The sequence below is a fragment of the Phyllobates terribilis genome, unplaced genomic scaffold, assembly GCF_046119375.1.
Source record: "Phyllobates terribilis strain yellow unplaced genomic scaffold, ASM4611937v1 Scaffold_2__4_contigs__length_985480577, whole genome shotgun sequence".
Classification (NCBI taxonomy): Eukaryota; Metazoa; Chordata; class Amphibia; order Anura; family Dendrobatidae; genus Phyllobates; species Phyllobates terribilis.
Window position 1 is genome coordinate 251866854 of NW_027362762.1, and position 25584 is coordinate 251892437.

A 25584-nucleotide genomic window follows, 5' to 3' on the forward strand; every position below is an offset into this window, starting at 1 on the left:
ATTATTACTTTGTATTACAATGAGTAGAAATTGTAAAACTAAGGATTAATGTATTCCATGATGAGTAGCCTAGTAATAATACATTACTTGTATGTCAGATAAAATTTGAACAGGCCTGCATAATCTGAATATTTAACGAAAATGAATAAAACTGATGCAGTTTCCAAATTTTTAACCGTTTCCTCGGACAATAACAGGCAACAGTTTCTGTGATTGTCACAATTAAAATATGCAAAATATGGAAAAATAGTTTGAGGAAGCAGTTATTCCTTTGACAGCTACATTCATCGGGCTTGCCTGCAGCAAAAGTGCCACTGGCAAAACGTGAAAAAAATGAACCTGTGTGAAGCCTAAGGTCCCATTCTAAATATGCATAGCACTGTGGTTATTGACTGTATGGGGATTTATCATTGCATCTTTTAGCAGAAGTAGAAAAATTCACAGAAAAGAGAGCAGCATCAAGTGGCAGTGAGGAAGCACTGCTCCTGTGACAAAATAGAAGCATTGTTTAAAACTTTTTGGCATGTTCACAAGGAACTAAATCAAGGAGAGGTCTTGTATAGGCATGTGACTTTTTTACAGGTTTGTGCACTCTTCCCATACTGCGATTTTTATTGAGAAATCCAATGTCTCTTGCTGAAAGTTCAATACTGTATTGTGACAAGCGAGTAAATCCTTTGACCAATAGCAAGCCACGTCACGTCCACTGGGTGGCCACACATAGACACATAAATGAAAAAATCACCGCACAGCTGTTGAAGAGTGGTGCTCAAGTAGGGGCCGAACCCGTAATATATAAGAATAACCTCGGCACTCAAAGGATATGTAAGTAACAAAGGTAATTTTATTTATGCAGTCCACACAAAAAAATAAACGTTTCGGTCACAGTTGACCTTCATCAGTATTGCTGCAAAATATAAGTAGATGCAGTAAGAAAATAAAATAAATTGAATACATGATAATAAATCCAAGGATTATAATGAATCCACATCATTAAATATAAATGCAACTCAATGGGATATAGGAGGGAAAGAGGAATAAGGGTAGAAGAAGGTGTAGCCAATAGAAGCGGAAGAAAACAACTAGAGGAAACATACCAGATTATAAGAGAAGGTGTACGTGGCTGGATGGCCCGGATGGGAGATTTCTAGAGCTACCTGTGCAAATGTATATATGTAAAGGTGAGACGCAAGGTATAATAGAATAACAAGGTCTAAAGGAAACAGTACTATACCTGAGTGGTAAAACTGTACTACGCGGTATCCCCCGCTAGTGTACGTAACAGGACGGTACGGACTGGAGGTCTCTAAACTACCTGTGAGAATGTATACAAAGGTGAGACGATAGCAGAAGACCAATGTTAAGTCTGGAAGGAGCAGTACTATACCTGAATGGAGAGGGCTGAGCTACGCGGTATCCACCGCTAGTAGAAGGCACAGGCATGTGGTGTAGAGGGTCCCTATATATATATGTAGTAAGAAGAATGAATAAAGACGCTGCAGAGCGCGCTAGAGCGGAAGCGGAATTGACGTCACCGGATGTGACGATGGTGGAGATGCGTGCGGTCCAGAGGCTTGCGTTCCACCGACAGGAAGTGACCGGCAGAGAGAATCAGGAGATCTGGGCAAGCGCAGTAGTCATGGAAACGGAGGAGGGGACTGGAAGGGGGAGCAGGAATGGAAGGCAGGGCTTTCTAGGGAGAGAAGAAACAGAGGATGAGTGCATGTAAATCAAACACAGTACGTCATACAATATAGACATATTATGGTATGCAAGAGACACAGTTAATGCTAAAATATATCGAAGTTACAATCACATTGTAGGAAATAGGAGAAAGGGTATGGCTCGTACACGGACTGGAGTATCTGGACAGACCCTTGTGTGGCTGAGCATGAAATCACGATGCTGACCAGGGTACTATGTATAGCGCATCCTTTTTATATAAAGGCGGATAAATCGTATTCCCTGTTCAGGCCTTTGGGGGTTCTGGAATCCAACTCGTGGATCCAGAATGCTTCCCTTTGTTTGAGAAGTGAGATCCGATTGCCACCTCTACGTAAAGGTGGTACCTGTTCCAGGACCTGGAATTTAAGTTGTGATATGTTATGTCCTAGTGTGATGAAATGGTGTGGAATCGGTAGTAGCATATTTCTACATCTTATGGTCGATTTATGTTTAGAGATACGGTCTTTCACTGATTGTGTGGTTTCTCCCAAATCAGGCACATTCCCGTGCCTTCAGTGCCACCAATGTAATAATGTACTTAAAGGCAATTCCGTTTTTCATCCTCAGTCAGGCAAGAGATACACTATCAAAGATTATTTTACATGCGACAGTTCATTCGTGGTTTACCTTATTAAATGCCCGTGTGGCATGATCTATATTGGAGAAACCACACAATCAGTGAAAGACCGTATCTCTAAACATAAATCGACCATAAGATGTAGAAATATGCTACTACCGATTCCACACCATTTCATCTCACTAGGACATAACATATCACAACTTAAATTCCAGGTCCTGGAACAGGTACCACCTTTACGTAGAGGTGGCAATCGGATCTCACTTCTCAAACAAAGGGAAGCATTCTGGATCCACAAGTTGGATTCCAGAACCCCCAAAGGCCTGAACAGGGAATACGATTTATCTGCCTTTATATAAAAAGGATGCGCTATACATAGTACCCTGGTCAGCATCGTGATTTCATGCTCAGCCACACAAGGGTCTGTCCAGATACTCCAGTCCGTGTACGAGCCATACCCTTTCTCCTATTTCCTACAATGTGATTGTAACTTCGATATATTTTAGCATTAACTGTGTCTCTTGCATACCATAATATGTCTATATTGTATGACGTACTGTGTTTGATTTACATGCACTCATCAACTGTGACCGAAACGTTTATTTTTTTGTGTGGACTGCATAAATAAAATTACCTTTGTTACTTACATATCCTTTGAGTGCCGAGGTTATTCTTATATACACATAGACACATAGACTCTGATTCATAACTTCATCCTTTTTATTTTTATGTCTCTTTACTTTTTGGTCTCTTGGTATTGGTTGCCGTTTTTGGTGCCAAATTCATCAAAATAACACACGCAACTTACACATTTGTCTCAAAGTAAAAAATGGTCTTTTTTTCAGTCTTGAACTATTTTTGCAACTTTTTTGAACCAAAAGTTGCACATTTGCAGAATGGAGAAAAATTAGACCGAAAAGACTAGTGTCCTAAAATAATACACCATAGGGAGACTGGAATGAAGTTGTAGCAAATTTTGCAATTTTTTAAAAAGACACAATTGATGAATCAAGTGAAAACATCAGGAATTGCAAAACTCTTCCCAGAAAGCGATAACAAAAAAAAACGGTGAGCACATATAAAATAGACTTCAAAAAGGATAATGAATTGGGTGCAAAAAAACAAAACTAGAAAAATACAAATCCAAAGCCAATGATGAATCGGGGCCATATAATTTGAATATGTACCAAAAGAACATTGTGAAATATAGATTTGAAAGGACACATTTCTTCACATACAAACTATACAACTTTTAGAGTTGGTAAAGATGAGTGCTTCCCTAGGAGAATACAATGTACTAAATGCAATTTACTAAAACTTTCTCATTTTTAGACAGTGTCGATTTTGTCTAGACAGGCTTAAAATACGTTATAATTACCACACTGGCTTCAGCCGTTTTTTGTCTAACATTCGCTAGATGACTTTTCACCAGAAATTTAAGACAAATTTTCCTTTACAATGGAGCATTTAAGGCCACTGCTCTTTTACAAAGTCAAACCTAATTTGTTCTAAGCCACACTCTATTGTCGAGTGAGACACTGAAAGGATCTAAAGCAAATCATAAATGTAACGCAATTCATGAACAACACTTTTTTTCCACAAAATGCTCCAGAATTCTGAAGCACTTATTTTACGTAAAGGGAATCTTTCATCAGATTCATGCTGCCCCCACCACTGGCACCATGCATCGGACACTGGCCTCCATTGCAGCTAAGCATGTTTTACTCTGAAATACTGCAGGTTACAGAGTAAACATACCTTGAATAGCCTGCCAGAGACTATATGTTCCAGGTGATTAGTCAAAGGCCATTCCATGGTCAGGTTTTACCTTTCCGGCTCCAATTGACTAACATGCTGTAAGGAGATGGACATACTGCCCATATTCTGCCTTGAAGAACAAGTGTTTTGTTGTATTGTGTAATGCGAACTATGACATGCATTAATAGTGTTATTGGGTTCTGCCCGTCAGTAAGTAGAGTAAGAGTTAATGATTGGGATTAGCCCAGAGTGGAAGGGGCTAAGACAAAGGGACAGATACAGTTTTCTGTCAGAACATTAGATAGGCACCAGTGTGTGTCTGAAGTAGACCTAAGATCTGGACAGTAAACAGTGCCACATGACATGGGTATCCTGAAGTGAGGAGAGACTGAGATGGTGGTTAGCATGAACTGGAGAAAAGAGAAAAGGAAAATCAGCAGGATGACAGGGTGATAAAATGGAGACGGGTCCTAGGAGAGGACGCCTAGCACTATGGCCCAGAGTTTATCACTCAGAAAGGTAACGGCCCAAGACAGGACAGAGTACGTGAGAAAAATAGAGTGCCCCGGGTGGGAGTTTCAAGGTATTAGTGACAGAGAAGTTAAGTACCGGCCATACTGGCAACATAGCTACCTTGTGAGGAAAGAACATGCGGAAGCATGAGTTGAGAATAGGACTCTTGCAGTACTGAGCTGGGTTTAAGTGAAACAGTGGAGATAGAGAACGAAAAATAACAAGAAAGGAACTGGAACTGTTTGTAGAAAATGTTCTGTATTGTGAAGGAAAAGTTCATAAAGTTGTGTACCCGTTATCTACTATATATAATCCTCACCAAGTTATCATTCAGTAAAAAAAAGTTTATTTATGATTGGTGGTCTCCCTCATTGAACTGTTCAACATCTGGTCCTAGCCAACCCCCGTCATTGGTAATATGCAGTCTGCAAGGGCCTATAATGCCCCTATAGCACAAGTCTGCACACCCAGCCAGGACACCCAAATTCACGTAATGTCCGGGGCATAAGAAACAAGTACCTCTCTCACAGCTACCGTCCCACGCCACGTTACAAATGTCTCTCCCTATTGTTATTATAATTGGGATTATTATTATTTTCTTTTTATGATTTTCTTTTTTAGACCAAAATTATGTGGTTCCCACATAGGGAAAGGCCTGTCTTTTGAAGGGACTCGGGGAGGAGAGAAGCAAACTGGGAACTAGGTGTCTGGAATGGCGAGTCTAAAGCAATATCCTGGCAGTTTCTCCCAACCTCACTCCCTAAGACTGAAAAATCTCTTCTTATATTTGTGAATAGAGAGATCTGCTAATCATGGAGAGTGGTGCAGGAAAAATCTACAGGGGACATGCCTCGGGCTAGTTATCTGGGATGCATTATTGTTGTGATTGTTATTAACATTTTTTTTTTTTTTTTACTATGCTTTATTTTCCAGACCAGAAGTATGCAGTTCCCACATAAGGAGAGACCTGCCACTGAACGAAAATAGGGACAGGCTGAGGCTGGCAGGAGACTATTTGTCAGGGAGAAGCCACAGATGACTTGCCTGGGACTAGTTACCTGAGATGCATACTTCCCCGTTGGCTTTTCAAAGTATGTTTTCCCTAAAACGCTGATACATTTCAGACTAAAACGTACCTGACTGCAATAAGGCAGCAGGTGTCTGATTTATGCTGCCTTATTGCAGTCAGGTATGTTTTAGTCTGAAACAACATTCAAACAACATGAACTGATAGGTTCCCTTTAAGTTAATTATTTTTATTAGTACTGTTGTTACTGTTATTGTTGTTATTATTATACTGTTGTTACTGTTATTGTTGTTATTATTATAATTATTGTTCATTTTTTTATTTTTACTATGGTTTACATTTTCAGACAAGAAGTGTATAGTTCCCACATAGGTAGAGGCCTGATATTCAAAGGCATTAGGGGCGGCAAGAGGCCAACAGGGGACTATTTGTCAGGGAGAAGAAATGGGTGACCTGTCACAGACCAGTTATCTGAGTTGTATTCTTCCATGAGGACTTTTCAAAGTATGTTTTCTCTGAAACACCGTAGCATTTCAGAGTACAACAGACATAGCTGCAATAATGCAGCCAGGGTCTGATTCACGCTGCCTGGGGTTCGAACGCCATTTATTAGCTGATTGGTTCCCTTTAAGTAAATAATTTTATTAGTACATTATCATTATTTTTTTTTAACTATGCTTCACTTTTTCTGACCGGAAGTAAGTAGTTCCCACTCAGGGAAAACATCTCCTTTGATAACGTCATTAGCAGGGAAGCTTGATTGCGTCTGGTTGGGATTATCGGGACTGTACATTGCACACCTTTTTATTGTGTATTTTGCAAGTACTGGAAATTAATGCTCTCCCCTGTGAAGATTACAGAGAAATACATATTGAAGGTAACAAAAGACTAGCTATATTAGAGTTGGCAGAGTAAAGGTTACCCAGAGTGACAGGCTCAGCAGGTGTGCAAGGCTTTGCCCATTGATTCAAATTGAAACTGAAAATAGCACTTTATTCAGCAAATCAAACCCAATCACTACTGAACAGTCTTCAGCTCTTATTTCCAAGCCCACTACTCTTTATTACTTCCTTTTTCTGGGAGAGAAAGAAAATACTTCTTCTTAAGGTGCTAAACGTCCTCCTTCCATTTACTAGCTACCGTCAATTGCTTTTCCCTTTTTCAAATGAGGCAATCATCTTAGTATGCTCCTTCATGCAATTCACTTTTTCAGAAAAACTATCTTATTTTGTCACAGAAATTTGCTACTATTCTGGAAATTAATCTTTCCTGTAATGTTTAATATTTCTTCCGAAACAATTACAATTTAATAAAGCATTGTAGCAAATGCTTCTATTTCCCGAATGCTTGGATATTGGGAGACATTAGAGCCATGCCTGGCAGCGGCAAAGCCTGGATCTGCAAGCATGAAGAATTAATGTAGGTTGACTAATAGGAAAGCACTTTGGGAAGTGGCTCATGTTTTGTTAGAAAAGGTGCCATCCGATTGGATCCCATAAATAAAGAGAATTAGAACAGGCTACAGTGCACAGAGTTTATATATGAGTTTCAATGAGACGATCATTTAGGCTTTCCGGGCTCATTGAGAACTTGTTGCCATGGTAACCCGAGAGAAACTTCGCCACTAAATAACAGATCAGGATGCACAATTCATAACGTTCACTGGAACAATTTATCTTATTTCTGATTCCTCTGTGTTTTCTCTTAAGTACAACATGAAGAACCTGAACTGCAAATATTAAGTATTTATCTACATTCAGCAGCTAATATGCATCACACACAGCCGGGGAAGAAATGTTTGCTCAGGATCCTTGACATTAACATTTCAATATGGACTTTGAATGCAGTAGCAGCCCGCAAATGCTACCTTTACAAAAACTAGAATGTAACTACTGATTATATGACATAAATGAATATGTGAAGTGCAAAAATTGCAAGAAATTTAGAAAATTCCAATATAACACCCAGTATTATGCTAAAGTTTCATTCCTAAAGTAATCATCAGAAACGGAGATCTGTCCAATTCTAAAGCAATGGCAACGGTTAATCCTCATTCGCATGTCTTCTATGCTTCTCCTATGTTTTCAATCTGTGGTTTTTCACATATTGAAGATATACTCATTCCAGTCTGTGGGGCTGATCACATGTCTGTGTTTTTATGAGGACTGAGTGTCCACAAAAATAAAAAAGATATGTCCTTTTTTATGTCCTGAGTCACGGATCAAACTTGCCAAGCAAGTCCGTGAGTCTGTGACAAACTCAGACAGCATACTAGTAGCATTCTTGTGCTGTCCATTTTTCACAGACTATTTTCTAGAAGAATCTTAAACGGGTAGTCTGAAATTAACACTGATTTCATTACCTATCATTCCCTCCCTACTGTGCATAACTGATTTTTTTTCTTTTAACAACTTCCTGTTTGATGACATTTCATTTGAGAATTCTTAGTACATGCTGGGATACACAAACAAGACACCACATTAGGGGGCAGAGGCTGCGGTCACTGCAGCAGCCCATTTCCCTACTCTGAAATGAAGCTTCATCAATGAAGTCCGTTTCAGGTGCTTGGCTAGTCCCAGCTCTACTGAGCATGCATAGGTTGTCAATTCCAAAGAATGCTCAGTAAGATCTTGTCACTGTGCAAAATTCTTTTTAATTCACAGTGACAGTGCGCTCCCTTGTCGGCTCTAATGAGAAGTGATAAGTCTGCAACAGAGCGCACTGTCATTGCATACTGTAAGAAGATAACCCAGTGAGCAGATAGCAGTCCCACCCCCAAAACCGACATCACACCACTTGATGATGCCTTGTTTGAATATTCAAATATGCAATAAGGATTCTCAAAAAAAATGTTATCAAACAGGAAGTTGATAAAAATAAAGCAGTTTGATAGAGTTGAGAGGGAATGGTAGGGAATTTTTAATTAAAGTACATTAAAAAAGCAGTTAGATCATTACATTAAATAGATATTTGGGAAGAAATCAGTGTTAGTTTTGGACCATCCCTTTAAGAAATCTCTGTCAGTCTTTGTTTTTGCAAATGAGAAAAAGATGAAACACTGATGGTAAAGGATGACACACTGACCAAACATTGATGAAAATCTGATCCAAAACACAAATTCAGTTTGTTTTTTTCTTATGTACAAGAAAAAATGGACGTCTGAATTAGACTTTAGTATTGATTTATGTTTTAATTCATGCACTTTATTAAATACAAGTGTGTTCTGATAAATAGATAGATATACAGTACGCATGATAGATTGATAGATTTAGCAATATATTTTGTAGATGGAAAAATAGATATATAGATGTAGACATTCTTAACATAATAGACAGCTACTCTATTAAAGTAGAGCACTACAGATCACTGTAATATTGCTGTAGGGCGGTATTACAATACACTTACCACTATACCATTGCTCTAACAAAGTGGGTTGCAGTGCGCTAATAGATCACTGCACTAACTTTAATGCTTGCTACATCTGTGTAGGTAACAAAAATAGAAAAATAAAAGACAGACTCAAAGAAAAAGAGATAGAAACCACATTATTTTAAAGCTAGATATACAGATATAGAAATTCAATTATACAAGCACGCTATGCGTTCTAATATACCTCTATACCGGCACACTACATTAAGAACATAGTTGGCTTTGGTTCACTACACAGATAGAATACTGCACTGTGTGTAATGTTCAAGGAGTTGTCTGGGCTTGTAATACTGATAGCTTATCCTTGGTCATCAATATCAGATCGGTGGGTGTCCGACATCCGGTATCTCCACCGATCAGTTGTTATAAGCCCCATAAGGGACCGGATGTAACCATTGAATGGAGCAGAATAGCACAGCTCTGTACATTGTGCAGCTGCTAAATACTTGAAGAGAAAGAATACGACCATATCAACCCAAAGTTGTAATAAAAATTAACTTTTATTCATAAATAGTATAAAAAGTTACTACATAGTCAATATAGGGCACAGTATAGAAATACGAAAAGACATATAACATATAGAAAAAACCGTCTCACTGAAGGGACGATGTGGTCCACAAATAACGAAGGGGGGGCCTCAGCACCACAGCAAAAACATATATATATCTAGTCCTTCATCTGTAATGTCAATAAGGAGGACTATCGGATAGCCACAGAGAAATACCCATAATAATATCCATATAGTAATGCATGTCACAAGCAGTATTAGAGTACTTGAAGATTTCCTCAGGAGGGACTCATAATCAGTACTATCTGAATGCCATATGTGGACTACTAGACTGTGCTTTTCATCATATCAGATGCACAGTATGAAAATAGGTAGGTGTAGAGTTGAATAAAGGCAAATACTGCATAATATCAAAAAGGTTACCTGGGCTACAAGCTGTAATGTCGGGGCTCCCCCACGTGGACCGCTCGCCCACCCCAACGCACGTTTCGGCGTTTGCCTTCTTCAGGGGGCGTCAACTTCCTCCGGGGGAGTATGGACTTAAATACCATGCTGGCCAATCAGATGGAGGGGGTGGACCCGTAGTGACGCGCGTAGCGTCCCCGCTGCTAAGCAACCAGTGACGCGGGCGTCATGCAAGGAATCACATGATGGTCACATGGACCCATGTGATGCAGGTCCTTGCATAAAGACGCCAGGCGGCACGGGGCACTCAGAAAGCGGCGACGCTCGCGCGTCAGGTCCTATTAGATTCACATAATTGGGGAACATACCGGAAGATATATACTATTCTTGCGCAATATAGTATATTTTTTCTTTCCCACTGCCACCACTTCAGTATATGGATGTATCATATAGTAACACTATGTCACAGTCCAGCAACTTAACATTATGACAATCAAATAATACATCATTACATCAATTATATATATCCCATCATACAGAGGGCTAGTATAGATCATTTGCAATCCCATAAGTATATAAGTAAATGTGTAGGGGCCATATTGTCACACCAGTAATATATACTAAGTGAGATTTTAAAAAATAGAGATAACATCACATATATCATCACAAGTTCACAGAGAATCATGTATAGTGTGGGGTTAGCGAACTTCCCTGATCCAGATTCTATCAAAACAACAGGGTATATAAACATCATATAGCACAAGACAAAAAAATCCACAGTATATATATATACACCGCAGTAGTTGTTCCCAAATGAGATGGATTATTCAATGTATTCATATTCACATATTGGTCCATATGGTATCAGCCATAATATACATATAACTCGTCGGAGGAAGTAAGGTGCAAACGGATGGTGAAACACACTGAAAATAAAAAAATAGATTAAAATCATAAAAACCACAACAGAGATATGTGACAGGGGAGGAATCTAAAGAAAAGGAGCGAAGCTGAGATTCTCATTAAGTCCATTGGGATGTACGGTATTTAGTCGCCAAATCCATCTAGATTCGAGCTGAGCCAAGCGTTGGCTCTGTCTACCTCCACGAATACCCATTCTCAACACGTCTATCCCCCGAACCCTCAGGAGGGAACTGTCACAGTCATGATGCAATTTAAAATGTTTAGGTATGGTCCTGAGTGTGGAGGGATCCATGCAGTCGATTGCCGCCACGATCCCCAATATATGTTCTCTTATTCTAACTTTAAGTTGGCGCGTTGTTAGGCCAACATAAATGAGCCCACAAGGGCAGGTGGCGTAGTAGATAACAAAACGTGAGGTACATGTAATACGACATTTTATATCATAAATTTTAGTACCGGCTGCATTAGAAAAAGTACTGATCCTGTCCATATTGGGGCAGGCGACACATCGACCGCACGGAAAACTCCCACAGTCAGGACCTGATGCACCAAAGATAGTAGACGTGCCTGGTGCTGTTTGATAGTGACTGTGTACAAAATAGTCACGGAGATTCCTAGACCGGCGTACAGTGATGGGTGGGCGATCAGGAAGAATTTTTGACAATACCGGGTCTATCAAAAGGATGGGCCAAGCTTGAGTCAAACATTTCCTCATGCGCCCAAATTGTCCATGATAGTTTGTTATAAACCTTGGTTTGTCACTGATCTTAGGACTTCTTTGCAGATAGAGCAATTCGTGCCTATTTGAATATTTGGCACGATGATACGCTCTTTTCACCACTCGTTTACTGTAGCCTCTCTCATAGAATCTCTTCTTCATATCCATAGACTGTCTAGCAAAGTCCTCGTCACTGGAACAAAGTCTGCGAAGTCGCAGAAATTGTCCAGTGGGTACTGAACGAACCATCCACGGAGGATGGGAGGACGACGCGTGAAGCAGCGTATTCGTGGAGGTATCCTTTCTATAGATGTTTGTTTGTATCAGATTATTGTGGTCCCTCGTAAGGGTAACATCAAGAAAGTTAACTGTATCCATATCCCAATTGAAAGTAATATGAATATTCATATTATTGGTGTTGAGGAGTTGCACAAAAGTCTGTAAGTCCTCAACAGAGCCCTGCCAGATCAGCAGGATATCATCAATGTAGCGCGTCCTTTTGATAGACCCGGTATTGTCAAAAATTCTTCCTGATCGCCCACCCATCACTGTACGCCGGTCTAGGAATCTCCGTGACTATTTTGTACACAGTCACTATCAAACAGCACCAGGCACGTCTACTATCTTTGGTGCATCAGGTCCTGACTGTGGGAGTTTTCCGTGCGGTCGATGTGTCGCCTGCCCCAATATGGACAGGATCAGTACTTTTTCTAATGCAGCCGGTACTAAAATTTATGATATAAAATGTCGTATTACATGTACCTCACGTTTTGTTATCTAATACGCCACCTGCCCTTGTGGGCTCATTTATGTTGGCCTAACAACGCGCCAACTTAAAGTTAGAATAAGAGAACATATATTGGGGATCGTGGCGGCAATCGACTGCATGGATCCCTCCACACTCAGGACCATACCTAAACATTTTAAATTGCATCATGACTGTGACAGTTCCCTCCTGAGGGTTCGGGGGATAGACGCGTTGAGAATGGGTATTCGTGGAGGTAGACAGAGCCAACGCTTGGCTCAGCTCGAATCTAGATGGATTTGGCGACTAAATACCGTACATCCCAATGGACTTAATGAGAATCTCAGCTTCGCTCCTTTTCTTTAGATTCCTCCCCTGTCACATATCTCTGTTGTGGTTTTTATGATTTTAATCTATTTTTTTATTTTCAGTGTGTTTCACCATCCGTTTGCACCTTACTTCCTCCGACGAGTTATATGTATATTATGGCTGATACCATATGGACCAATATGTGAATATGAATACATTGAATAATCCATCTCATTTGGGAACAACTACTGCGGTGTATATATATATACTGTGAATTTTTTTGTCTTGTGCTATATGATCTTTATATGCCCTGTTGTTTTGATAGAATCTGGATCAGGGAAGTTCGCTAACCCCACACTATACATGATTCTCTGTGAACTTGTGATGATATATGTGATGTTATCTCTATTTTTTAAAATCTCACTTAGTATATATTACTGGTGTGACAATATGGCCCCTACACATTTACTTATATACTTATGGGATTGCAAATGATCTATACTAGCCCTCTGTATGATGGGATATATATAATTGATGTAATGATGTATTATTTGATTGTGATAATGTTAAGTTGCTGGACTGTGACATAGTGTTACTATATGATACATCCATATACTGAAGTGGTGGCAGTGGGAAAGAAAAAATATACTATATTGCGCAAGAATAGTATATATCTTCCGGTATGTTCCCCAATTATGTGAATCTAACAGGACCTGACGCGCGAGCGTCGCCGCTTTCTGAGTGCCCCGTGCCGCCTGGCGTCTTTATGCAAGGACCTGCATCACATGGGTCCATGTGACCATCATGTGATTCCTTGCATGACGCCCGCGTCACTGGTTGCTTAGCAGCGGGGACGCTACGCGCGTCACTACGGGTCCACCCCCTCCATCTGATTGGCCAGCATGGTATTTAAGTCCATACTCCCCCGGAGGAAGTTGACGCCCCCTGAAGAAGGCAAACGCCGAAACGTGCGTTGGGGTGGGCGAGCGGTCCACGTGGGGGAGCCCCGACATTACAGCTTGTAGCCCAGGTAACCTTTTTGATATTATGCAGTATTTGCCTTTATTCAACTCTACACCTACCTATTTTCATACTGTGCATCTGATATGATGAAAAGCACAGTCTAGTAGTCCACATATGGCATTCAGATAGTACTGATTATGAGTCCCTCCTGAGGAAATCTTCAAGTACTCTAATACTGCTTGTGACATGCATTACTATATGGATATTATTATGGGTATTTCTCTGTGGCTATCCGATAGTCCTCCTTATTGACATTACAGATGAAGGACTAGATATATATATGTTTTTGCTGTGGTGCTGAGGCCCCCCCTTCGTTATTTGTGGACCACATCGTCCCTTCAGTGAGACAGTTTTTTCTACATGTTATATGTCTTTTCGTATTTCTATACTGTGCCCTATATTGACTATGTAGTAACTTTTTATACTATTTATGAATAAAAGTTAATTTTTATTACAACTTTGGGTTGATATGGTCGTATTCTTTCTCTTCAAGTATTTAACTATGTTCAAACGACCCAACCTTGATTTTCATCAGTAGGTGCTAGCTATTTAGCAAGAGACACACTATCTTTAATATGCACCGATTGAGAAACTTACATTGGATTATTGTGCAGCTGCTGTAGATCAGCTCCTATTCTCTTATATAGGATTGCTACATCTGTATAGATACCTCATAGTTAATGACAGACAGAAAGCTAAATATCACAGTTATAGATAGTGAATAACTAAAAAATAGAAGTATGCAGCTATATCTGATTTACTATGCTGCTAATACTTACTATAAGAATAAGGAGTGCATATTGCAAAGCAGATCTGTAAGGCCAGACCGCACGGACTGAACGCTTCCTCCGCATCTACCTTCAATGTACTGAATAATGCACATAATACCAAAGACTATGAAATGTATTTGAAAATGCTTGTATGTGTTTATTATATTTAAGGTAATATATTGGTGACTTTAGGGCATTTCTTTCCAATAACTGAAGGAACTAGAGGCAGGAAGAATTATACCTAATGCACATCTGCCTCATACAAATGTAAATCCCTGATTTAAACAGTATAAACATCTAGAAAACAATGTTTGTATGGTACTTGAGTAGCATATTTGCTAGAGGGTCATGGTAATAAATAAGGAGTCACGTGGACTTAAATCCTTGAAGTTATAGAGGACGTTCTTTCAATGCTCGTCACCGACATTCTGTAAGGAGATCCTTGTACACGTCCAAACACAGTAGTAATGGATATGACGGTGTGTATTTTTTTCTCAGACAGTGTATTTGCATTTGTCAATGACTGTGTAGCTGTTATGATTTTTTTATGACAGACTAGACATATCTCAAGGGACAGGTTGCCAATGCACCTGAAAAACTTCTGCTGGAATCTCCCTCCTGGGAGCCTTTTCTATTGACGTCAATGGATCCACATCCTAATTAGTTCCTCCTGAGGGGTATGAGTTATCATTCCTCTAATTCATGTAGCAGGTGAAATGAGACCTTTATCACTTATACAAATTAATAACATTTGTTTTCTTTTACGTTTAAAGAATTGTCTGGAGAAAACTCCGGTATTGACTATGTTATTATCATGGTGGTAAACACTTTTGTGTCAAAAGTATTATAGGCGTTATGGCTCTAACTGCTAACTAGAGCAATAAGCTTTTGGAGCAAAGAGGACCCTTCATCGTTCAAGTCTACAAATGAATGATGGAAAGAACAACACAGCGTTTCACAATAATTACACCAATACATTGTACGCGAGGTGATAGTCGATGAGTTGGAGCTCAGAGATACCTTGTTGGGGAGTCTGCAAGTATCGCTATTGTAATACAATTTTTTTAAACATCAAAGTATCATAAGTATTTAGCATTTTTGTGGCTAGCAGTATAAAATATTTTACTCTACAATGTGACAATTATTAAAATGCATTTGTCTATTCATCTGCACTTATGTATTGTATGTCACGTACTGTTAAATTTAGAATATTTCAAGGGAAACGATGTGGGTGGATTGTCATCTTTCTAAAAGGAGTTTACCAGCTCATAAGATCACTTGCAATGTTCTGTCTTAGAGAGAAGACTTTGTGTATATTCCCAAGAACTACCAACTAGAGATGGTGTGGATCGATTTGAGGGCCCTGTCCAACAGCAATGTCAATAATCTGTGGCCATTGGACTGGAGCCCTGCAAACTGCCTTCTAGCTGCCATCATCCCTGTCTCTTTTGATTATTTGGCTTGGCGCAATGACACAGGTGCATTAAACCGCATTGATCACGTCATACCAGGCTGGCAAATCAAAAGAGGAGTCAGGGATGCCGTCAGGTAAGTGGCTCACAATGTTCCAATTCAGCAACCCAGATAACTGACGTGGATGCCGGACCAAGTCCTGCAAATCAATTTGCATCATCTCTACTACCAAGCAAAGTCAAGCCAAGTACAATATAGAAATAAAATACAAACTCATTGATGGAGACTAAGATAATTAAATCTGGCAAAAACCGTGTCTCAATTTATGAAAAAAAGACTGTACTGAATGACGTGCGGCCTATTTATTGTGTGTATTAGATATTCTGCTCCAAGTCCGACAAGATGAGTGGCATCACTGAAATGGGTGTGTCTTAGTGAGAAGGTGGGCATGACATAACAAGAGACACTGTACATTGAAAGGTGGCCCAAAATGTTGGTACAAAGTAAGTCAACTAATAGGTGGCCAAACTTATACCAGATAGTATCAAGATGTACCAGATTTATCAACAGCATGAACCATTGTGAAACATTTTTTTTCAGTATAAGACAGTCTAGTCCAAGATGACACTAAGAAATGGTCAGTATTGATAGATATGGCCCATCACTTTCTGTGAATGAACACCAAAATGCCAGCCCATTTTAATCATCAGCCGCCAATCATAAAGGCTACTGGGAGAGGCTACAGTCAGCTCTCAACACATAGTGTATGGTGGCTATAAGCACGTCCCAGCACAGTGATTGACAACTCTCCCAGCAGCGCCTCTGTGCAGAGTGAGGTGTCAATGTGCCAGGGCGTGCTTACAGTCGCCATACACACTATGTATTGAGAGGTGATTGTAGCCACTCCGGGCCTGTCTGTGAGACTGAAAGCCAGCGGCTACTTGAAGGGATAAAGTTAATTTTCTCCCAGTAGCTGTACTTTTCAGTAAATCGGACAGACAGCTTTGTAACGCTATTAACCTGCAGATTAACCCCATAGTTGCACGTTAATAGCATTTTGGGACATGACAGGTTCCCTTTAACTGTGACAGAATTTCCATTAAAGAATCCTATTACTGCTTGTATCTGAATAAATGAGCGCATTAACATATTGCATACTAAGATAAAGATGTCATTTATCAACAGTCGTTTACCATAGTTTACACACCTCTTGCTTGAAAAAAACATCAAGTCCCTCGGAGCATTGCCAAATGTGCATTTCAGTAAGCTGATCTGTTTGTGTATTTTATAAAGGCAAGTAAAACTGCCACATATCTGCTCTATCACTTCAATTGTGCGACATAACTCAAATCTTCACAGGGCTTTGGCAGAAAAAGAGCAAACGACAAATCAATCCCTCCAGCATGTAAAAATACATGTCACTGGTAAACCATAACCAAGATTTACTTGTGTTTTTAAATCCAAGCACAACACTCTTCCCGCAAACACCACTTTAATACAAAACACAAGGGGGTGATGTAGTAAAGCCCATTAATTGTGCCAGCCTGCTATGTCAACAGGCACCGAATGAGCAGAATATATTACTTTTACTGTATAGAAAACTGTGCATTGCTAAAAATTTTACAACATTAAAACGATATTGACTGGTTTTAGATTGATTCTGCAAGTCGGGAAAAAAATGTCCTGATTACGTATTCATCGAAATGATGTATTTCAGCGTTGATTGCTTTGTTCTAAAGTCGTGTATGGTGTAAAAATGTAGTAAGATAATTCAAGGAGAAAATTTAATGCAAGGAGGTAAACATAAATATCATTAACGATATAGCATATTTTATTACCACATAATGAGCTGCAGTAATGTAGGAATAAATATTATTAATGCATGAGGAAGGCTGGCACTGGCCAAAGTGCAACCTGGGCTCAAGAACAGGAGAAACAGTTCAACACTAGGAAATCAAATACAGCGATCATATAGAAGATGGAGCTTGCTATTAGATTGGACATAGGGTTTTTTTTTATTGAGATCTTTAAAGTTGCGTACATTTGCCTTAAGCTGTCATAAGAAAATGTATACAGTTGTTTTTAGGGATACACTTTTTAATACACTTGGGACTGTGGAATCTAGATGATCCCAGAAAAATGTACTAATAGTGCATTTAAAGGGAATCTGTCAGTAGGATCAGCCCTCCAAAGCAGTCTATATGGGCAGGCAGGTTATAGGTAGCTGAATAAAATGATACCATGATATTTTCAATCCGGTTTCTCATTCCAGAGAAATCCATATTTGTTTTATATGTAATTGAACTGTTAAGATCTATGGGCCGTACATAGATCTCCCTGAGAATCTGCCTCCAGAGCTTATTTTACATGAAGAGGGAGTTACCAGTGTGATATGTGTAATGGCCGCTCTCTGACTTCCTGCTCTAACATATCAATATCACATACCGGGAGTAATGATCGAGACTCAACAGTGGACCGGGGGATGGTGACTAGAGTGTGGCTTTTTTTTTTTTATAAATGAACCAAAGTGTGAGCAGCCCTTCAGGCATGAAAATTTCTAAACATATTACCCAAAGGGTAAATAGACCTAGTATAAGGGGTGCTTTTAAAACTAACTTTTATTAATTTTCAGCTAAAAGTGGTCTTTATTTAAAAATACTACAGTGGGCCTGTATCATATCACTATACAGGAGGGTTTCCCAGCCTTGGAACACCTTTCTATAAGCTACAACTAGTCAATCTCTTTTTGTATGTTGATATTTCCCTAGCATGATCATGGCTACAGTCCATAGATCTTTGTAGCACTTTATAGATACATCTTTTTCATTCTTATAGTCTCCACTGAATAAACTAAAAAACACACACATATATAGCTCCCCCACCTATACAGGCTCCATCAGGGGACCAGAGATTGTTTTTTTTATAACAAACTACACCTGGGATTTTCAGAAAGGGAACAACCTGTCAAATGCTTCAGCATGCAAAGACATTTTGGACAAGTGTATGCTTCCAACATTGTGGGAACTGTTTGTTAAAGCCCTTTTTTTGCTTCAGCATGACTGTGCCCCAGTGCACAAAGCAAGGTTCATAAACATATGGTTGGGTGAGTTTGGTGAGTTTGGTGTGAAGAACTTGACTGGCCCACACAGAGCCCTGACCACTTTCTCACCAAACACTTTTGGCATAATCTCTAACAGAGAATGTAAGTCTGGCCCTCTTGTCCAACTTCAGTGTCTGACATCATGAATTCTCTTCTGGATGAATAGTTTATAAAATTCCCACAGAAACACCATAATATTTTCTAGAAAACTTTTTCAGAATAGGGGAATGAAAGATGTTTTAGCTGCATAGTGGGAAGGGCAACTTCATATTAATGCCTATGGGTTTAGAATTACATTTTATAACAGTTACTGTAGATGTAAAGTTTAGGTGCTCCGATACTGTTGTCCATGTAGTGTTTTTGGGATCTGAAAATCTACAAGAAATATCCAAGCATTCAGCCTACCCTTGAATATAGTTCAATCCATTAAAGCTATTCATTTAGTTACGACTATAACTGACATATATTACATGATTGCTATCAATGAGTGACACATGTTTTGCTTTTCATGTACGTTAATGACATTTGTTATGTATAACATGCTTTTCCCTAATGACAGATATTTCAAATTCTACTGTACCTGACATCTTTCTAAATGTATATGTATTTAGCTGTAGATAAATGCAGACACATTGTTAAAAACTGGATAGATAATAGATAGTTTAGGGAAGATATATGCTAGTATTGTAAACGTATTGAAGTCCAAACCCCACTCCCCAAATAAAGTAAAAACATTGCAAAAATACTCCGTTATAAATGTGGGTAGATACTACATCTATCTATATACACAGGCAAATAGAGATGTAGATAGATAGATAGATAGATAGATAGATAGATAGATAGATAGATAGATAGATAGATAAAAGATAGGTAAATGGCAACAAAAAGGGTAGGCAGCTCTCCAAATAGTTACCAAAAAAAAGTGGACTTTATATAGCCCATGTGGATAAATAGATAGAAAGATACAGTTAGGTCCATATACTGTATATTTGGACAGAGACAACATTTTTCTAATTTTGGTTCTTGACATTACCACAATGAATTTTAATCAAAACAATTCAAATGCACTTGAAGTTCAGACTTTCAGCTTTCATTTGAGGGTATCTGCATTAAAATTGGAGGAAGGGTTTAGGAGTTTCAGCTCCTTAACATGTGCCACTCTGTTTATAAAGGGACCAAAAGTAATTGAACAATTGACTCCAAGGCTATTTCATGGACAGGTGTGGGCAATCCCTTCGTTATGTCATTCTCAAGTAAGCAGATAAAAGGCCTGGAGTTGATTTGAGGTGTGGGGCTTGCATTTGGAAGGTTTTGCTATGAAGTAAACATGCAGTTAAAGGAGCTCTCCATGCAGATGAAACAAGCCATCCTTAAGCTGCAAAAACAGACAAAACCCATCCGAGAAATTGCTACAATATTAGGAGTGGCAAAATCTACAGTTTGGTACATCCTGAGAAAGAAAGAAAGCACTGGTGAACTCATCAATGCAAAAAGACCTGGGCGCCCACTGAAGACAACAGTGGTGGATGATCGCAGAATAATCTCCATGGTGAAGAGAAACCCCTTCACAACAGCCAACCAAGTGAACAACACTCTCCAGGAGGTAGGCGTATCAATATCCAAATCTACCATAAAGAGAAGACTGCATAAAAGTAAATACAGAGGGTTCACTGCACGATGCAAGCCACTCATAAGCATCAAGAATACAAAGGCTAGACAGGACTTTGCTAAAAAACATCTAAAAAAGCCAGCACAGTTCTGGAAGAACATTCTTTGGACAGATGAAACCAAGATCAACCTCTACCAGAATCATGGAAAGAGAAAAGTATGGTGAAGGTGTGGTACAGCTCATGATCCAAAGCATAGCACATCATATGTAAAACACGGCGGAGGCAGTGTGATGGCTTGGGCATGCATGGCTGCCAGTGGCACTGGGTCACTAGTGTTTATTGATGATGTGACACAGGACAGAAGCAGCCGAATGAATTCTGATGTATTCAGAGCCATACTGTGTGCTCAGATCCAGCCAAATGCAGCCAAACTGATTGGTTGTAGTTTCATACTACAGATGGACAATGACCCAAAACATAAAGCCAAAGCAACCCAGGAGTTTAATAAAGCAAAGAAGTGGAATATTCTTGAATGACCAAGTCAGTCACCTGATCTCAACCCAATTGAGCATGCATTTCACTTGTTAAAGACTAAACTTCAGACAGAAAGGCCCACAAACAAAGAGCAACTGAAAACCACTGCAGTGAAGGACTGGCAGAGCATCAAAAAGGAGCAAACACAGCATCTGGTGAGGTCCATGAGTCCAAGACTTCAGGCAGTCATTGCCAACAAAGGGTTTTCAACCAAGTACTAGAAATGAACATTTTATTTACAATTATTTAATATACCCAATTACTTTAGGTCCCTTTAAAAACAGGGTGGCACATGTTAAGAAGCTGAAACTCCTAAACCCTTCATCCAATTTTAATGTGGATACCCTCAAATGAAAGCTTAAAGTCTGAACTTCAACTGCATCTGAATTCTTTTGTTTGAAATTCATTGTGGTAATGTCTAGAACCAAGATTAGAAAAATGTTGTCTCTGTCCAAATATATATGGACCTAACTGTAAATAGATAGCTACAAATAGAAAAAATGGAGCAGCACAGCATGCAAAAAAAATCAAAAAAATTCAAAAAATCTCATAGTGTAAGTCTCCTGGACTAATAATCCCATAATCCGTCAGATACATAAAGATAAGAAAAGGCATTATTAGGCAAAAGTGTGGACTTTATTATCCCAAGTGGCGACGTTTTGGTGCTTGAAAACGGTTCTGTGATAGGACCAAAACATCACCACATGGGCTAATAAAGTCCCCACTTTTTGCCTAATAATGGAGTGCTGCCTCTCCTTATCTTTAGATAGCTAGATAGATAATAGATAGTGTGGTAAAGCGACTTGCTCGGCTCTCCAGAGGAAGACACAGGACACACGGTTAGGGTTAAGTTCCTGCTGGTTTATTGTGTGGCATAAACTTCAACAGCTTCCCATAAAAATAAACAGGCCCTCTCGGGGTTAAGGGGAAAACAAAAGATAAAGTACAACAGAGTCTATTAGCAAGCAAGACTCTGCTTGCTCCGGGTAGCACAGAGAAGTCTCAGCAAACACCAGCCCTCTGGTGTTGCTCTCTGGCTTCAGCCGCAACATAGCTTGGAGACTTCACTCTCCAGACCATGCACTACAGAGAAAAAAAACTGACTGAGTATTTAACCCTGCTCAGCCACACCCTGAGGGGAGGTAGGGGAATGGCCTCCCACTCTCTTTTCCATTCCCATAAAACCACACCCTTTAAGAGAATTAACCCCCAGCACCTAACATCCAGGCAGAAATTTAGTAGGTTTCAGTTCACACAGGAGAGCAACCTGAGTGACACATACCACCCCTCGTATATCACACCAGTGACTCTGTCACAATAGATAGATAATAGATAGATAATAGATATATTATAGTTAATAGATAGATGATAATATATAATAAACTGGCATTGGAGCATTTAATGATGTTTTGTTGTGATGAAAATAATATATGTCAAAACTGCAGTGATCTACAGACAAAACTAGATAGATGGATACACAGATAAAAGAAAGAAAGATAGAATAATATGACCTTTTTTCAAGCATTTGAAAAAAAAGCATTGTCAAAAACCCTTTTTTATTTCATTTTTCTCTCACAAAATGGCAAAATACAGGAAATATAGAGTGCCATGGTCATACGTCTTGCCATTATATTCTGCCAGGACAATTTATAACTGTGACAGCTGACTATCAAAGTTACATGGTTCAGCTGATAGGTGCAACACAAGGTTTGTCAATGAGAAAAAAAGTGCAATTCTGACATTGTTGTTTTGGGAATTGTTATAACAGTGTACATTGTGTGTTAAAAACAACCTCACAATATGATTCTCCTCATCAGTAGAATTACGGTGGTACCAAACACATCCAGTTTTTTATTATTTTAGTGGTGAAAAAAAAAATCTGAAATTTTCTGAGACTTGTAACATTTTCATTTTTTGATCGATAGAGCTGTATGACGGATAATATTTTGCGGAGCAAGATGACATTTTTATTGATACCATTTTGGGATAGATATGGCATTTTGATCGCTAGTTACAGTATTTTTTGTAGTATTGCAGTGACCAAAAAAAAATAATTTCTTGAATCTACTTAATTATTTTTATATTCTGATAAATCTGACTTTTCTGAATGCGGCGATACCACATATGTTTATTTTATTTTTTTTTTTACTATTTTTATTTTTAATGGAGGGAAAGGTGGGTGATTCGAACTTTGTTTGTTTTTATTTATTTATTTATTTATTTTCCTTTTCACTGTTTATATTAGTCACCTAAAGGTATGTGCCCACGATCAGGATAGCAGTTCACCTGCTCTACGTCCAAAACGCTGTGTTCTACGATACAATCACAGTAGATGAGATTTATAGAAATCCCATGCCCACTGTGCTTCTATTTTGATGTTGTGCAAACTCACCCCTAGTGCGGGTTTACAAGCCACAGCATGTCAATTTCTGTTGCGGATATTATTGCTATGGTGGTAAGTACGTGGCAGTCTTAGGTAAATTAATCTGTTCCATAAAGAAGAGTTCTGTTACTTTTTTACATACTTTACTTTACATGAGCTCACTGTTTTCATATTTTTTTATTGCTTTCAAATAATTGGAAAGTTCTAAAATATCACACTCCTAACTAGAGATGTTCAAATTGATTCACGCTGCCTTGGTCCAGCATCTCGTTTGATCTGCCATGGCAGCTGATCTTCACATCTATGCCTGGGATCCTCAGTCCAGCATCCTGGGTGTCCCTTGCACTTACTACGGCTTGAAAAATCATGATGTGTGATGTCTTGAGGTCTAATAAGTGACAGAGGCACCCAGCAATATAAGGTTTATAGAACGGCTGCCACAAAGGACAGGACACTAGACCAGGGCAGCGTGAAACAAATTGCTCGTTCCTACTTTTAACAGCTGAAGATTTGTTCAAAAAGTTCTATCCAAGCATTCCCGTTCTAAATACAAATGAAGCTCATATTTTTTTTCTGTCCCCAAAAACGAAAAGTTGCCAAATATTTAAAAATCCCAGAAACACTGGCCTTAAAGCACCACTCTAGCTTTTTTTGTATTGCAGAGCTGGAGTGGTGCTACTATTATAAGTTCCCTGTCCATACTCTCATACTTACATGCCACCATCTTCATCTTTTATCTACACTGCTCCAGTCATTCTCTGTGAGTGTCTCGTTGCACTGCTCAGTCTCTTTTTAATGCAAGTCTATGAGAGCTATGTTCTGGCCCTCATAGACTTGCATTGAGAGCTTTTACCTGTTACTTGTGACTTCCGGTCAGTCAGAAGTTGCGGTTACAAAATTGCACTGCTGGACTGGAGTGGCACCGGGAAGGGGATCTTGCATTAGTAGCACCACTCCAGAGATGAAATTTTAAAAAATTCTGGAGTGGTACATTAATTTCTTTATTACCTTTAACTCTGTTTTTTATATTATAGTAAAAAAATAGAATTATAAAAGAATATTACCCCCTCTTCTAACAAAGCTGTTAAAGAAATGATTGTAGCATAACATAAAGTTTGGTAAACCTACCCATTGGCAAAGATCCACCAGCCAAAACTGGAACTGATCTGTAGAAGATTAACACTTGTGTTTTCTGCAGAGAATCCTGTAGTTTGGCAGTTTGGGCAATTTTATATTAAGTTTACTTTTATTATTCATAGAACACTGATAAAATGTAATAAACTACAGCTATTTGTTGACAACAAATTACAGGTTTTCAGCTTCTGAAATTCAACAAAACATGTTTTCATTTACTGATCTGACGTGGAGTTGATAATAATAGTGTGGGATGGGAAGAGAAACTAAGTTAGAAAGTAGTGTAACTTTTCATGATGTATTGATTAGGCTTTATTCACATATGACTGGATATCCTCTTTAGCACAGTAGCTTAGTAAGGTTGAAAAAGACACTAGTCAATCTAGCTCAAACTAATTACTTATAGTATTGATCCAGTAGACGGAATAATAGCCGAATAATCCCTCATGAGTTGACTTCAGTTTAAGAGAACAGCATCCTAGAACAATAAATTCCTGCATCAATTCCCAATCTCAGCCAATCTAATATTAATATTTAGACAGTTATTATCCCCCAATTTAAGCTCATTTTTACATATGGAAATTGTGATTTAGCTGCTTGGGTGCTTGTCCCAATAAAACTGAGACCATTTTTGTAGAGATTCAATATACAAAGGAGGCTGGAAGAGCAATGGGGGGCATGCCAAAGGACGTGGACTTCTTCTTCAAGGTGCATTAACTTGGTCTAACAGTGTAGCGGGCCAATATATTTCTTTAAAAACTGCTATATTTGTATGGGAGGACACTTGGTATACCCCCCAAAAAATGGAATAGCAACACTTCACTACTACCGATATCAAACTCGTGAGCATCAAAGTGATTAAAAAATTGAGCAAAATACTGTTGCAAAATTCCTTGAAATATATTGCAGTGTCTACAGGCTACAAGATAATATTTGTATGTTATTGACCAATCAGTACCACAATCTGTATAAGGCTCTG